Source organism: Phyllopteryx taeniolatus, chromosome 9 (genome assembly GCF_024500385.1).
Source record: "Phyllopteryx taeniolatus isolate TA_2022b chromosome 9, UOR_Ptae_1.2, whole genome shotgun sequence".
Taxonomy (NCBI): Eukaryota; Metazoa; Chordata; class Actinopteri; order Syngnathiformes; family Syngnathidae; genus Phyllopteryx; species Phyllopteryx taeniolatus.
In genome coordinates, this window is record NC_084510.1 from 2,613,075 (window position 1) to 2,630,956 (window position 17,882).

Below are 17,882 nucleotides of genomic sequence, written 5' to 3' on the forward strand. Positions count from 1 at the left end.
AGTAGATCTAATCTTTACAGCAAGCGGGGTGAGGGGAGGTGTGTGCAGCAGGACATACCGCCTGCATACCCACTGTAACGAAATACTGTGGAGTAATTTTGTTTAATCAGACACAATATTTGGTTCACTTTCACGAGCTGTATCCCAAATGTTGCTATTGAAAGGGGGAAAAGGAGTCATGGATAATATAACAAACACATAGAGTCAAGCATAACTTTTTCTTATTCTCATAAAATGCAGATTTGCTGATTTTAATATGGTAATACTGTAGCGACCCACAATGGTTAGAGACTTTCCCCAAGGGGCTGTGACTTAAGGGGGTGGGGAATTCGGTCAAAGGCGGTTGGTGGGGTAATGACATCCAGTTGAGAGCAGAGGCTTCTGGTTCCGGGTTAGGAGGAGTGGCTCTGGTTGCCACTTTTCAAGAGTATCATGTCAACCGACTGAGCCATTGTTAACTGCTGTTGTTTTTTGTGAAGTGGGGCTAAACTTGGGACTCAACTAGTCTTCGACTGTTGTCTGGCCAACCACAACATATGTTTTCTTTTTGCAATTATGAGACCTTGCTATGCTCAATTGTCACTTCATAATTTAAAACACAATTTTGATCAGTAGAACAGATGAATTCATTTTCTGTTATATTTTAAGGGGAAACTTGTTTTGAATCTAAACAAAGTGGAAGTCAAAACAGTTTCCTGGTCCATTTTATTTGACTTCTAAAGGTCCACTGTATTATATTGTATTTCTTTGTTTTACACATGCACTTGTTGCAGATGTGTGTGTGTGTGTGTGTGTGTGTGTGCACTGCAAAAACTCAAACTCTTCTTCTTCTTTTCCTTTCGGCTTGTCCCGTTAGGGGTCGCCACTAAGTGTCAACCTTTTCCATGTAAGCCTACAGTATCTCCTACATCCTCCTCTCTAAGACCAGCTGCCCTCATGTCTTCCCACACTACATCTATCAACCTCCTCTTTGGTTTTCCTCGAGCTCTCTTGCCTGGCAGCTCCATCCTGATCATCCTTTCACGCCAATATACTCACGATTTCTTTTCTGGACACGTCCAAAGCATCAAAGTCTGCTCTCTCTAACTTTGACTCCAAAACATCGAACCTTGGCCGTCCCTCTGATGAGCTCATTTCTAATTTTCTCCAACCTGGTCACTCCGAGAGCAAACCTCAACATCTTCATTTCTGCCACCTCCAGCTCTGTTTCCGGTTGTCTCTTCAGTGCCACAGTCTCTAATCCATTCATCATGGCTGGCCTCACCACTGTCTTTGTCCTTCATTCTAGCAGAGACTCTTCTGTCACATCACACTCCTGACACCTTCCTCCACCCGTTACAACCTGCTTGAACCAGTTTCTTCACTTCCTTATCACACTCTCCATTGCTCTGCAGGGATCTCGCGTGATGTGCGTCCCGTCCTGTGTCTGAGACGCACACAAATTACGCATGAAGCATGTTCAATCTGTATCCATAGAGCCGTGGTTTAAGACCCTCCCTACGTACTGTATGTGTATGTGTGGTGAAGAGCTTCCACATACAGAAAATCAATAGTATGAATACTGTCTTGGTGCTAGCTATTCAGAGGTCTTGGAGGGCGGCTTATCGTTCCATAAATACAATGAACACTGGAGTTTCTTTCTGGACTGGATACATTTTCATTGTTGTGGTAACACCCGCCGTGCCTCTCACGATGCAGCAAGCCACTAGCAGAACGCTGTTTGCGTCGTAGATGCACACAACTGGGACACTTAGGGAAAGTTAACTGTTTAATACATTCGCCAGCCTGCGAGCTAATGAGCTAGCGAGCTAAGGACTGGAGCTAAAAAGCTCACTTGACCATGGCGACATCATTAAAAAGTCAGTGTTCCCCACATAACACACACACAAACAAACAGCTTTCCCATATGTGTGTGTGTAACTGTTTATAAACCATAAACACAGTTATCAATATTTAGGCAGAACTAAGTTTACTTCAGCAAACTCATTTTCAGCGTCATTTCATTGACAGGTAAAGGTCCCACATCATAGTCTAGGAGCTCGAGGGCTGGACTTATTTTACATTTTAGGTATCCTTTATTTCCATCCCTTCATTTTCTACACTGCTTATTCTCACTAGGGTCACAGGTATGCTGGAGCATATCCCAGCTAACTGCGGGCGTGAGGCGGGGTACACCCTAAACTGGTTGCCAGGCAATCACAGGGCACATATAAACATTCAGTCATTCAGTCATTCACACTCACATACACATCTACAGGCAATTTGGAGTCTTCAATTAACCTACCTTGCATGTTTTTGGGATGTGGAGAGAAACCGGATACCCGGAGAAAACCCACGCAGGCACAGGGAGAACATCCAAACTCCACACAGGCGACCTGGATGTGAACTAGATCCTCAGAAGTGTGATGTGCTAACAAGTCGTTCACTGTGCCGTGTCCTTTTGTTAAACAGGTAAAAATCTTAATGAGAGATAAAACCTTTTTTCAAAAGCCAAGAGGCAGCAGAAATTGTACAGGCAGCAAAAATTATAAAGTTCATAACACGACAACATTCATACAATAAATAGAAATAAAGACTAAAAAATAACGGTAATATTAAAATGTATGGCATCTGATATAAAAAAGTGACAAAGCCCAAATGCTTTCATGTACATACATGGAGTTTTAATTGTTTTTTTTTTATTATTATTATTTTTATTCATTTAAATTTGGCAGGCTTTAAGACATTTTTAGGGCCTCTTTAGTGGTTTAATGATGATGTGGCAAATTTTAATATTTGTTTAAGTGCAATTTTTGCGAACAGAGCCTGGGTGTGATTTATTATATAGGAATATGAATAATAGTTTTATTCTTTATTATTTTATTCTCTCTTAATAGTATAGTTTGATTATGTATCCTGTATTATATTGTCTTGTAGATGTATTTTACTGCTTTTTTACATCATGGCCTGGGGACTACAGATGAAAATTAGCCTTCTGGCTAATTCTGGCTTTTTTAACCATGTGTACTTCATGTGTTTTATGAAATTGCATTGTCCCCTTTCAAAAATAAACTGATAAAAAAAAATAATAATAATAAGATGTTATTTATTGTTCAACATTACAATGCCAATATTCAATGTTCTTTAGAATTGAAAGTTATTTTTTCTTAAAAAGGATGTACTTGAATTATTATGCTCTGTAATATCATCATATCAGTGGCATAAAAAAAAAAACATCGATACTATAGTTTGGGAAAATGTATCCAAAAAAATTTCCTATCGTGGAATTATACATAATACAGTATATTGTGAGAGAGCAAGAGCAGTGGATAACACAAAAATATTGTAAAAATTGAACAAATAAAAATCTGCAACATAGCGGGACCGCGAAGAAACAACCGACATAGAGGAGGATTACTGTATCGGTATCCGTGATGATAAGTTGATATCCAAGATGACGCCTAACCGTGTGGTCGCCTCGGTTACGTGCTCTCTATTTACTGTCTTATGTTTTTGTGTTTATCGTTCGTCTTTGGAGACATTACGCGACTCACTTACACAAGGGAAGACTTGCTAAACATTAGGGAGTCTACCCCGGACCAACTTTCACAAATCTGCTCAGTTTTTTCTCTGAGTTACTTACCGGAGTGGCGGCCGCGGTGTACGGCGCATGAAGGCAAAGGCCATACCACAGAGGGAAACGAGCCAGGGTGCAGGTTAAGCTCCGTAAGAGAGGATTCCGAATGCCGCTCCTGTCTATTCACCTCGCAAATCTACACTCCCTACCCAACAAAATGGAAGAGCTTCATCTTCTCACAAAGACCAGTAAGGACTTCAGACATTCCACTGCCCTCTGCTTCACGGAGACATGCCTTTGTGAATGCGTCACTGATGGCGGTGTAATGCTTCCGGGCTTCCAACTACACCAGCAGATTGCTTCACGGAGTCAAAAGGCAGCAGGATATGCTTCTGTATCAACGGAAAATGGTGTACCGACGTCACGGACCTCAGCACACACTGCAGCAGACTCGGAGTCGCTGTTTTTGAACTTTAAATCATTCTACTCACCGCACGACTTCACCTCATTCATACTCGCGGGTGTCTACATTCCTCCTCAAGGTAACACAAATGCCGCACTGCTAACGCTCGCAGAACAGGGAAACAAACTTGAAAAAAAGTACCCAGATTCACCCCTCATTATTCTTGGGGACTTTAACAAAGCAAAACTCAACCACAAACTCCCTAAATACAAGCAGCACATCAACTCTTCTACCAGGGAAAATAACATTCTAGACCACAGCTGTACTACGCTAAATGACACATACCATGCTATCCCCCATGCAGCTCTGGGCTCATCTGATCACTGTTTAATTCACTTAATACCACCATACAAGAAAACAAAGCCTACAGTGAATAAGTGAACCAATGAAGGAAAGATAGAACTTCAAAGCAGTTTAGACTGTACAGACTGGAGTGTCTTTGAAAATACAACTGGCAGCCTGGATGAATATACGGACACTGTTTCAGCCTATATCAGTTTCTGTGAAGATGTGTGTGTACCAACAAAGTCATTTCGCACGTTCAATAACAACAAGCTGTGGTTCACTGCTAAACTTAAGCAACTTCGCCAAGCTAAAGAGGACGCCGATCAAAGTGGGGATAGAGCCCTGTATAATTGCACTAGAAACCAGCTGACTAAAGAAATTAACATCGCAAAGAGAAATTATGTAGTAAAGTGAGAAAAACAGTTTACCGCTAACGACTTAAAATCAGTCTGGCGTGGATTAAAGTGGCTAACCAACTACAAGAGACCATCCCCACAAGCAGAGAACAATAAAGGGCTAGCTGATGACACCTTCAACTGCAGATTTGAAAAGCTAGCTGATGACACCTTCAACTGCAGATTTGAAAAGAACACTTTCACACCCCATACCAACCCAGCCGGACCACCGATTCCCACCTCTGACACCCCCCTGCAGACGACACCACAGTCATCAGCCTCATCAAAGATGTTAACGAGTCTGCGTATTGACAGGAAGTGGAGCTTCACGCTATCATATTGCCCTGTGTCAACCGTCGAGACCTTCAAGTTCCTGAGAATTACAGTCTCTTAGGACCTGAAGTGGGAGACCAACATTAACTCCATCCTCAAAAAGGCCCAGCAGAGGATGTACTTCCTGTGGCTTCTGAGGAAGCACAGCCTGCCACAGGAGCTGTTGAGGCAGTTCTACACAGCAGTCATCGAATCACTCCTGTGTTCATCCATCACAATCTGGTTTGGTGCTGCCACAAAAAAGGACAAACTCCGTCTGCAACGGACAATCAGGACTGCTGTTGTCGCTACGCCCCTACCTACCCTTGAGGACTTGTATGCTGCCAGAACTAAGACAAGAGCATGCAAAATCCTCTTGGACGCTCCACATCCTGGTCACCACCTCTTCCAGCTCCTTCCCTCAGGTAGGCGCTATCAAACAATGCAAACTAAAACAAGCAGAAATTCCAACAGCTTCTTCCCTCTTCCCATTAACCTCTTAAACATTTAACTTAGAATTGTAACATGCTGCCAATTTTGTCTTGAGATTGTTGTCACATCTCTGTCAGGCCAATGAGACATTATTCGTGCATTCACTGTAGTAGTGTGTAGTAGTCGCCACTCTGCACTATTTGCATACCTATTGTTGACCAATGCTGGCCACTCATGAGCTTGAGAAGTATATGCATCATTTGCACAATTGACATTGTTACAGGCGGCACGGTGGCCGACTGGTTAGAGCGTCAGCCTCACAGTTCTGAGGTGCGGGGTTCAATCCCCGTCCCCGCCTGTGTGGAGTTTGCATGTTCTCCCCGTGCCTGCGTGGGTTTTCTCCGGGCACTCCGGTTTCCTCCCACATCCCAAAAACATGCATTAATTGGAGACTCTAAATTGCCCGTAGGCATGACTGTGAGTGTGAATGGTTGTTAGTTTCTATGTGCCCTGCGATTGGCTGGCAACCAGTTCAGGGTGTACCCCGCCTTCTGCCCGATGACAGCTGGGATAGGCTCCAGCACGCCCGCGACCCTAATGAGGAGAAGCGGCTCAGAAAATGGATGGATGGATGGACATTGTTACAGATTATTGCACTGCTCGTCACCTGAAACTGCTTGCATTTATCGAAGACTTTGCGGCATTTGCACAATGGTCACTGTACCAGACTATTGTTCTACTAGTCATTTCAAACTGCTCTAAATTGCTAGAGGACTCTGCATCATTGGCACAATTGTCAACAAAAATAAATAAATGTATCGGCATTACCACATGACTGGTAACGTTTTATTGCTCAGTGACTCTCCGTACTGTGTTGTTAAGTTTTGTTTTTGTCAAAGGTATTTTCTGTCAAATGGCTGTCTGTTGTTATACTAGAGTGGCTCCAACGACCGGAGACCAATTCCTTTGTGTTTCTGACATACTTGGCAAATAAAGATGATGATTCTGATGATGATTCTGACCAGAGACTCATTGCTCCAGGGCTGGGACTCATTGTTTCCAGACATGTGCATCCTGGGACTCACATAGTCTCAAGTGGAAAATGATTTATGCTCTGGACTTTTGACCCCAATTATTTAAAGTCCTCCACCCTCGCTATCGTCACTCCTTGTAGCCTCACTCTTCCCCCTCCACTCCTATCATTCATGCACATATATTCTGTCTTCGGCTTATCTTCATTCATCTCCTTTCCATTGCATGCCTCCAGTGCATGCCTCCGCCTTTCTAACTGTTCCTCCACCTGCTCTCTACAATGTCATCTGCGAACATCATGATCCACGGGGACTCCAGTCCACAAGACACACCAAGTACTCTCCTGCCTGTCTCTCTGAACACCTTGGCTGTAGTCGTCCAGTCTTCTGGAAGCTCCTCTTGTCCACCCTCCTCCTGTTCACCGTGAGCCTGTCTCACCTCTTCTTGAGAAGCCGCACAACACTCTTCCTTTCTTGCTTCCACCTTTGGGTTCTCTACTCTGCCTTTGTCTTCTTAATCTTCCTCCCCACCACCAGTCATCTGACAAACCATGTCAGATGTCCTATGCTGTCTAGCCACACTCTCCCCTTACAATCAGTAACCTCCTCGACATTACATCGCCTGCACAAGATCTTGGACGTCACCCTATGTTCCTGCCTCTTCTGGAAGAAAGTGTTCACAACAGCCATTTCCATCCTTTTTGCAAAGTCTACCACCATCTGTACCTCCAAGTTCCTTTCCTGAATTCTGAACTTACCTGTCACTTGTTCATATCCCCTGTTCATATCCATGCTCATTACAATCTGTACCAATCACGACTCTCTCTCTGTCTGGGATGCTCAGAACAACTTCTTCCAGAATTTCTCTTTCACCTCTAGGTCACCTCCTACCTGCGGGTCATAGCCACGAATTACATTATACAGTTGGTACGGAAAGTATTCAGACCCCCTTAAATTTCTCACTCTTTTTTATATTGCAGCCATTTGCTAAAATCATTTAAGTTCATTTTTTCCCGCATTAGTGTACACACAGCACCCCGTATTGACAGAAAAAACAACGGAATTGTTGAACTTTCTGCAGATTTACGAAAAAAGAAAAACTGAAATATCAAACAGCCATAAGTATTCAGACCCTTTTCTGTGACACTCATATTTAACTCGGGTGCTGTCCATTTCTTCTGATCATCCTTGAGATGGTTTTACACCTTCATTGGAGTCCAGCTGTGTTTGATTATACTGATTTTGACTTGATTAGGAAAGCCACACACCTGTCTATATAAGACCTTACAGCTCAGAGTGCATGTCAGAACAAATGAGAATCATGAGGTCAAAGGAACTGCCTGAAGGAGCTCAGAGACAGAATTGTGGCAAGGCACAGATCTGGCCAAGGTTACAAAACCATTCTGCTGCACTTAAGTTTCCTAAGAGCACAGTGGCCTCCATAATCCCTAAATGGAAGACGTTTGGGATGACCAGAACCATTCCTAGAGCTGGCTGTCTGCGCAAACTGCGCAATCGGGGGAGAAGAGCCTTGGTGAGAGAGGTAAAGAGGAACCCAAAAAGCACTGTGGTTGAGCTCCAGAGATGCAGTCGGGAGATGGGAGAAAGTTCTAGAAAGTCAGCCGTCACTGAAGCCCTCCACCAGTCGGAGGCTTATGGCAGTGTGGCCCGAGGGAAGCCTCTCCTCAGTCCAAGACACATGAAAGCCTGCATGGAGTTTGCTAAAAAACAACACTTGAAGGACTCCAAGATGGTGAGAAATAAGATTCTCTGGTCTAATGAGACCAAGATAGAACGTTTTGGCCTTAATTCTAAGCGGTATGTGTGGAGAAAACCAGGCACTGCTCATCACCTGTCCAATACAGGCCCAACAGTGAAGCATGGTGATGGCAGCATCATGCTGTGGGTCTGTTTTTCAGCTGCAGGAAGAAGGACGACTGGTTGCAATCGAAGGAAAGATGAATACGGCCAAGTACAGGGATATGCTCGATGAAAACCTTCTCCAGAGTGCTCAGGACCTCAAAATGGGGGAGCTTTCTCCAGCACCCCCTCCAAGGACTCCAAAAAGGGTAGGTACTCTGAACTGCTCGTTGGTGCATAGGCACAAACAACAGTCAGGACCCGTTCCCCCACCCGAAGGCGGAGGGAGGCTACCCTCTCGTCCACCGGGGTGAACCCCAACATACAGGCGCCAAGCCGGGGGGCAATAAGTATACCCACACCTGCTTGGCGCCTCTCACAGCGGGCAACTCCAGAGTGTAAGAGAGTCCAACCACTCTCGTGAGGACTGGTACCAGAGCCCAAGCTGTGTGTGGAGGCGAGTCCGACTATATCTAGTCGGAACTTCTCGACCTCACACACCAGCTCGGGCTCCTTCCCTGCCAGAGAGGTGACATTTCACTTCCCTAGAGCCAACTTCTGTAGCCGTGGATCAGATCGCCAAGGTCCCCGCCTTCGGCCACCGCCCAGCTCATTTAGAATATTCATGTTTTATTTTGTTTGTTACAAACGTGGGATTTCTTCAGTGTCATTTTTATTGTCCACAGGCAGAGTCTCTAATCACCACTAGGGGGTGATTGTGTTCCATTGTTCAACAGTCATCTATCACTTCCTTCCCCCAATCACGCTGTGCAAGGCATGAGGAGACTTGCAATCAGTTTATGGCTTCAGATGATATAAACCAGGTGTGTCTTGTAAAACCAGGCCAACTGGTTGAGAGTCAGGAAGCAGGAATGCAAAGGTTATCAACTCTTGGGGGTTGGAGTTGACAACATGTTCCATAGGGCGTATCCGCTACATCAACATTCATCAGCAACGTAAAAGTGTCTCGTGTGACCAATAGAGGTGATCAGGTCACTGCAAAAGTTCCTCGTCTTCCTATGGTGATCACTATACACTGTTTAACACCACCACTTCAACTTTTTTTGAGCAACACATCCTGAAGCATTCTCTATCTCTGTGTTGGACTGAACAGAATTTGTATGGATTTGTTATTGATTCTGTGGGTCAGACTGCAGACAAAAAACAATCTATAATGACTTTTCAAAATCAGAATCAGAATCATCTTTATTTGCCAAGTATATCCAAAAAACACACAAGGAATTTGTCTCCGGTAGTTGGAGCCGCTCGAGTACGACAACAGACAGTGAATTGACAGAGAACACTTTTGAGACATAAAGACATTGACAAAAAAAAAAAAAAACATTCACTGAGCAGTAAAGGGTTGCTAGTTATCTGGTAATGCCGGTACATTATTTTTTTTTGTTGACAATTTTGCAAAAAGATGCAGAGTCCTCTAGCACTTAGAACAGTTCGAATGACTAATATTGCAATAGTCCGGTGCAATGACCATTGTGCAAAGGGTGCCGAGACTTCAAGGAGTGTATGCGGTTTAAAGTGACGAGTAGTGCGATAATCTCGGACAATGTTGGTTGTGCAAATGTTGCAGGTACTCCTCAATCAGTGTGCAGTGTGTGTTTGTTCATTTCACAGTAAGGTATGATATTCCTGTCAATTTCAAGGTCAAGGAGTGAATTGTCATATGGATGGTTTTACTACACTATTACTATACTATGCAAGACATACAGTCGACCATAAAGCTCCTAATTGTAAAGCCTATAAAATGTCATTCTTCTTTTACACATATTGATATTTTAAAAAAGAGAAGCACATTTGTTTAATAATAATTATGTGCGGCTAATGAATATGAATCAATACAATTATAGTTAAAAGGGCATAAGGTATGTGAGCCGCATTCCCAAAATAAACAACAACAAAAAAAGTGTCTTCTTGTGCTACAGTGTCGTCTTTTTAACCAACCTTTTTTTTTTTTTACAGGTTTTTGAACAATGCTTATTGAATATATTTAAGTTCCTCTTTACAACAGAAAAAGTGGCGAACTTGTGATTGTAATGCATTGTAAAAGCTCTTCACATCTATGCAACCATTTTTAGCCCTTGTTATGTATTAGGTTATTGTGTAGTGTACAGTATGTGATGTGTCAGAGCTTGCCGAAGTTCACTCAGGGAAGATTTAAAAAGGTACAAGAGCAACATCAAGTAGTTTAGAAATGTAAGCACCAGTGTAAGTGGTCCTTCACAATATGCGCGATGGCCTGTTGGAACACCTCACCTAGGCAATCCACGATCACCTTAACTGACTCATCTCCTCTTTTTATTTTTTTGAACTTCAACATACAGTACAAAGTTTTATGCACTTCACTTGAAATGAAGTGAAATCCATTTTCTGAGCCGCTTCTCCTCACTAGGGTGTGCTGGAGCCTATCCCTGCTATCATTGGGCAGGAGGCGGGGTACACCCTGAACTGGTTGCCAGCCAATCGCAGGGCACATATAAACAAACTATTTCCACTCACATTCACACCTACGGGTAATTTAGAGTTGTCAATTAACCTACCATGCATGTTTTTGGGATGTGGGAGGAAACCGGAGTGCCTGGAGAAAACCCATGCAGGCATGTGGAGAAGTTTGCATCTCCACACAGGCGGGGCCGGGGATTGAACCCTGGTCCTCAGAACTGTGAGGTAGACGCTCTAACCAGTCGGCCACCAGGCCGCCTCAAAATAATGTAATTATATGAATACATTCATTCATGACCGCATATAGCGTGGAACCTCGAAATCAGTATACCCTTCAAGCCCCGGCACAGATGAAGACAACAAGGCCATTTTTAGCCTGATTCCCATATTGCGACCAAAGCGAGCAAAGGCCCGATTATCTCATGTCTCTAAAGATTATCATTACTTATTATCTTGTGATGGCAAGTGTGTCAATAGTTTCATTCTCTCTGACTGCCGTCCATCCATCAATTTTCTGTACCGCTTATCCTCAATCGCGTCGCGGGCGTGCTGGAGCCTATCCCAGCTATCTTCGGACGAGAGGCGGGGTACACCCTGAAATGGTCGCCAGCCAATCGCAGGGCACATATAAACAACTATTCTCACCCACATTCACACCTACAAGCAATTTAGAGTCTTCAATTAACCTAGCATGCATGTTTAAGGGACGTGGGGAGAAACCGGAGTACCCGGAGAAAACCCACGCAGGCACGGGGAGAAGATCCAAACTCCACACAGGCGAGGCCGTATTTGAACACGTGTCCTCAGAGCTGTGAGGCAGATGTGCTAACCAGTCGTCCTCCGTGCTGCCTGGACTGACACTCATGAATGTAAAAACTTCAATATCGGAAATCCTGTTGTCATCAAAAGCCAGGATTTCTGAGCCACGGACTGACTGTCACGTGGGACAGAACAATAACCAATCAGAACCCTAACTGAAGCTTGGACTGTTGCCGAACTTCAGAAATGAATGAACACCTTGTTAAGTTGCTGTCATGAATGGAACAGAGGACAGGACCCAAAATGCACGACTCCAATACAGATGGAGAGTTTCATAAAAGAGAGGTTTAATATACGAGTAGAGGTCGGTACACGGGCAGGCAATCCGAAAAGGCAACAGTATCCAAAAAAGGTGAGGCAAAGAGGCAAGGTCAAAAATCAGAACAGGGTCTTGTCTTACTATGAGTCGGTGACGTGGAAACAAGGAATGCTGGAACGTGACAACAAGGTACAACGAACTAGCGAGCAGAAAGAATGAGACAGGAGGTTAAATGCACGGGGTAATTAGGGTAAAAGAGGCACAGGTGGGGAAGATGCTCTGAGGAGCAGGTGTGTACGAGACAAGGGGAAAACAACAACCAGAACACACACCCATGACAGTTGTGTGTTTGTCTAATAAGTCCTCCAAGTCATTCACCATTGATTCAAGAGTATAGTATAGTCATCGACAAAAATATCATTATTCAAAACATTGTTTGAGACAACAGTGAAGAAATGACAATTTGCTACAAGATAAAGTTGTCTGTGTACAGCGTCCACAACAGTATAAATTTACTGTCATCTCAAAATTATTTTACACTCAGCCTTTAATGTCTAAACCGCTGGGAACAAAAATGAGTACGCTCTTAAATGAAAATGTACAAATTGGCCCAAATTAGCCCTTTCTCCTTCCCCTGTGTCATGTGACTCGTTACTGCTACAAGATTTCAGGTGTTAATGGGGAACGGTGTGTTAAATTTTGGTGTTCATTTGTGAAATCTTAGTTAAAACATTGCCTATACAGTTTGACTCTGAAACCGATCATTTCAATGTCTTTGTTTCCTTTGGAAATAATTGTGTGCCTACATAATATTTGCCTTTTAAAGTTTGTAATTAAAGAATCCTAGAAATGTGTGCATATTTCTTTATAATGAATCCATGCAGCAGATTTGCCAATATTTTCTTCTGACAGATAACAAGAGCTTACTTAGCCTTTAACAAATTCTCCCCACCCCCAACCACAAAACCCTACAGCCCAACCTAAACCATAATCAAGACCTGGCCATCGATCAACAGTTGTTCACTATGCTGCAAGACCAAAGATATCCTCTTTTCCTCATTCCTCTGTGTTTGTGTGCGTGTGTGTGGTGGTGCCATGCTTATCTTTGATGAAAGCCGTAAGAGGATCTCTTCATCAACCTGCCAGACGGATGGCGCTTCGAAACCGTTTTAGTTGCATTGCGCACAGAGAATATGGGTCATTGCTCTTTTTAAGCATCCCGTAGTCAACCGGTTCTTTTCAACAGAAGAGAAATAAATTGTTGCAAAAGTCAATTTTTCAACTATCTCGACTTTACATGAGTATTTAATTTTTGGAAGACTTTTTTTTTTTTTTTACTTCCTCCATTTAAAAACAGACTGTACTTTCCTTGCCAATATATATATATTACTTTTTCCAACATCTGCAGGTGACAACACGGTGTAAAAAAGACAGAAATAGTCAGCCAAGGTTGCAATTTTGATCGCTTGCTTCATTGATTTATTCATTATTTAAGATCTTTTGGAAAAAACAGGGACAGCAATACCATGGTGGAACGGGGGGGAGTATTAATGACAACGAAAACAGAATCGGAGAAGCAAGATATTCCCATCCGCGGCCTTATTTAAAGAATTGTTTGGCCTTATCATCTCCAATAATACATTTTGGCAAATGCATTTTGACGAAAGCCAGACTAAAACCACAAGCTTGTGTCATTCACATGTTCTCCATCTGATCTTAAGAAAACATGTTTCATTTTCTCCAGTTGTTATCATTAGCTAATTTTGTAATGTTTTGTTTGTTTTCAACATGAGCAGAGCTATGGGAACACATATTGTTTTGATGAGATAAAAGCCAGATCCAACACAAGCTAGATTTTTTTTCTTCTTCTCGGTGTGAGCACTATTAAAATTAATAAAAGAAGGAAACTATTTTGCGCGCAGATAAGTTATTTTTTTCATTGTATCAAGTTATCAAGATGGCTATTGTATATACTGGTAATTGAGAGTAAAAATTCCCTTTTTCCTGTTAATATTGTACAACCCCAATTCCAATGAAGTGGGTATGTTGTGTTAAACATAAATAAAAACAGAAAACAATGATTTGAAAATCACGTTCGACTTATATTTAATTGAATACACTACAAAGACAAGATATTTAATGTTCAAACTGATAAACTTTATTGTTTTTCGCAAATAATCATTAACTTAGAATTTTATTGCTGCAACACGTTCTGAAAAAGCTGCGACGTGGCAAAAAAGAAGTTGAGGACTGCTCATCAAACACCTGTTTGGAACATCCCACAGGTGAACAGGCTAATTGGGAACAGGTGGGTGCCATGATTGGGTATAAAAGGAGCTTCCCTGAATTGCTCAGTCATTCACAAGCAATTATGGGGCGAGGTTCACCTCTTTGTGAACAAGTGCATGAGAAAATAGTCCAACAGTTTAAGGACAATGTTCCTCAACGTACAATTGCAAGGAATATAGGGAAACGCCGCCGGCTTCTCTGGGCCTGAGCTCATCTAAGATAGACTGATGCAAAGTGGAAAAGTGTTCTGTGGTCCGACGAGTCCACATTTCAAATTGTTTTTGGAAATTGTGGACGTCGTGTCCTCCGGGCCAAAGAGGAAAAGAACCATCCGGACTGTTATGGACGCAAAGTTCAAAAGCCAGCATCTGTGATGGTATGGGGCTAACTTACACATCTGTGATGGCACCATTAATGCTGAAATGTACATACAGGTTTTGGAGAAACATATGCTGCCATCCAAGCAACGTTGTTTTCATGGACGCCCCTGCTTATTTCAGCAAGACAATGGCAAACCACATTCTGCACGTGTTACAACAGCGTGGCTTTGTAGTAAAAGAGTGCAGGTACTAGACTGGCCTGCCTGCAGTCCAGACCTGTCTCCCATTGAAAATGTGTGGCGCATTATGAAGCGTAAAATACGACAACGGAGACCCCGGACTGTTGAACAGCTGAAGCTGTACAATTCTTTTTAAATTAACTGCATTATTGCATTGAGGCAAATCCTGGTGTTTGATAACGTCTGGTTAACAGTCATTTTCCACTTCTCCCTATACGTCAAAGATGGTATTAATCTCCGTACAAGATGTACAATGAATTAAAAAGTGCTGAAAGACCCTGAAAAGTAATTCCAGAGAGCTGTTTCTAAATACATTAAACATGTTTGAAGATAATTGCTGAAAACTTGAAAAGACTGAGAACTATGTAGTATTCAATTGATCAGATACTGTGTTAAACAGTTTTTTTTTTTGGGTGTGGCTAAAATGGCACCCAGTGATATGCTTGGGCATCGGATGTGTGTCACCCTTCCCCACTATATAAGAACTTGAGCATGTAGTGAATATGATCAGGTCCCCTCTTCTTCCCAGAAAAGACGAAATCTGGATGTTGAAAATGGTGAAGGAAGACTCCGTTGACACAGGCTTTCTGGATAAAAAGAAAATAATTTTTTGCAAACCATGTAATGGAAATGCTGCAGCTGTCTGGAGCACCCAATAGTAAATTTTGATAACTGCCCTTTCTGGTCAGAATCATCTGCATATATGGTAACCCTCTGACTTTACTGTGTGCACATTACTATTGTTTGTTTCTGATATAAAGCCATTTGAAGTACTGTCTCTCCTTATGGTCCCTTCCTATAAGACTGGGACCGACTGTTTTCTAAATCCCCATATGGCCTTAAGACTATTTACTGTTTGGCCTATTTTGGGTGTTGTCCCAATGACCAGAGATTTTGAGTACGACTGGGCCCAATGATAACAATGATAATATCAACAGATACAAAAAGTCGTCTTTGTTCACATCAGTAGTTGTCCAGCGCAATTGCAACATCCAGCTCGCTAGCTATACCTACACCCCGAAAATGCATCTTCCCATCGGATAGTCCACTGGCGTGGCGGCTTTAGGGCGCTACATTGTTGACCGTGAGTGTGTGCACGACACACAGAGAGAGGGAGAGGAGTAAAGAGGGGGGGGGAAAGTCTGACTAGACAGCCAACATGTGGACCAGGGCTTTGCACTGGTGTGGCTGCTTAAAAGCGCTTCGTTGTCGGCTTTTGAGTGCGGGTGCGTCACAGAGAGAAGGCGGAAGAATGAGGAGGGTGAAAAGTCAGATATGACGGCAAAATGTCGACTTCAACTTTCTTTTACATTTTCTTTTACAAATGTCCAAAATATTAGCCCCTGAGCTCCAGTGAAAATAACTCTGAATGCCTCAGCATACCAAGAGATCTTGGACAGTCAAACAGTTGACCCCTTCCTGTTCCAACATGTCTGTGCACCAGTGCACAATGCAAGGATGATAAAGACATGGATGAGGGAATTTAGTATGGATGAAGTTGACTGGCCTGTACAGAGTCCTGCCCTCAACCCGAAAGAACACCTTTGTGTTGATTTTAAGTGGCTTGGACCAATCGTAATTACTTGTGTATAATGCACCTTTTTCCCCAAAAAAATCTTCCAGTCCATAGTGCATATTATACATAGGTATAGTAAAAGTAATTATTTCTGAGTGAAATGAGGTACATGAGTAGATATGTGTTTTAGAACAGCCATAGATTAGTTTTAAAGTCACAGTATTAAAACTAAACACTAGGATGTGCCACAATATTAAATACATTATTAAAGAACAAGTAAACCTCAGTGTTAATAATATTACCGATCAAAATTGATTAGAAAAACAAATTATGAGAGGGTAACCACTAACATTTATTGCATATATCAATGGATAGAAAGTCATGGGTGAGCATTATACAAAGGAAGAAGGGTTTTCCTTATTTTTGGAGTATATTTTGTGGGTGCGCATTGTACTCAAGTGCTCTGTATAGACGAGAAATTTCGGACAAGGAAGTGGCGATTCCGCCGAATGGCCACTACATGGAATAAAGGTGCTTGGTGTTTATTTGTTGGGGGAGGGGTGACTCATGCTAGAAAATATACACCCCAGCCCACTTTCACCACAGGGATGGTTTTATGTCATGCTAAAAAAATATGGCCAGCTGAGATGGTGAAAAAGAGATTCAAGCTATATCTCGACAATTCAGTACTGCTACTATATTGTACTCAGTATTTGCACGTGCTTTAAGCACTTAAAACATATTTAATGTATTTAGAAATAAAACACAAAAATAACTTCAGTTGGACTTAAGTCCGATTTCACAGCCAGCATGTGGACTGGGGCTTCAGGCTGGCATGGCTGCTTTAAAACACCATGATGTCGCGCTCTGGAAAAGCCCCTCCACGACCCAATGGGTTATATTCAACAAACCTGAGACTTTAAGATGATATACTTTCATGGTTAAAACATGGAGTTATGTGAAAGGCATAAGAAATATACCAGACAAAGCACCATCCATTTTTTACGTCGCATAGTCGTGGTGTTTGATTGACAGTTTAAAGTTGACCGGGGCATGGTTTCAGCATATTCAGCAGACACACCCACAGCGTCTGAGAGTGGAGAGAATGTTTTGATTTTTGACAATTTTGAAGCTTCATTTTATATATTTGATATATTTTTTTCCAAATTCCACACTTCTCTGTGGTGTGTCAAATTTAGAATACATTTATTTTCAGTTCACAGGGAATGTGTTTTCCTTTGTGCACCATATAGCTCATAGTCACAATACACAGTTGTCCCCTTTTAAAGCTGGCCTGGTCAGTCAAACCTACAAACAACTGAAGTCCAAGAGATAAAATGTTTGTGCATTGGGTACCAGATTTTAGATAAAATACGACTGTGAGTTTCACTGGTGGAACAGAGTCACCAGTTGCCCGGCCGCAGCCACTACAGGAGCAAATGGGGCATTATTATGGAAGTATTACAGTTGTGATGAAACTGTTATTTGTTAGGCTTCATATTTTTTTTCATATCACTAGCATATATGCACAGTCAGTGGATGTTGGCTCCATTCTTTGCTAAGCCATCTTAACTAGACTTAAAACAAGGACAGTCTATGTAGCAGCAATGTGTGTATTAATTTGTTAAGCACATGTGGACAGTTGAGTT

General features: G+C 42.4%; 1 protein-coding gene across 4 annotated transcripts in view; it reads left to right on the plus strand.

Annotated features, from left to right (window-relative positions):
• LOC133483561 (receptor-type tyrosine-protein phosphatase gamma-like) overlaps window positions 1–17,882 on the plus strand; it is a 499,015-nt gene that overhangs the window by 361,996 nt on the left and 119,137 nt on the right. The window lies entirely within an intron of this gene.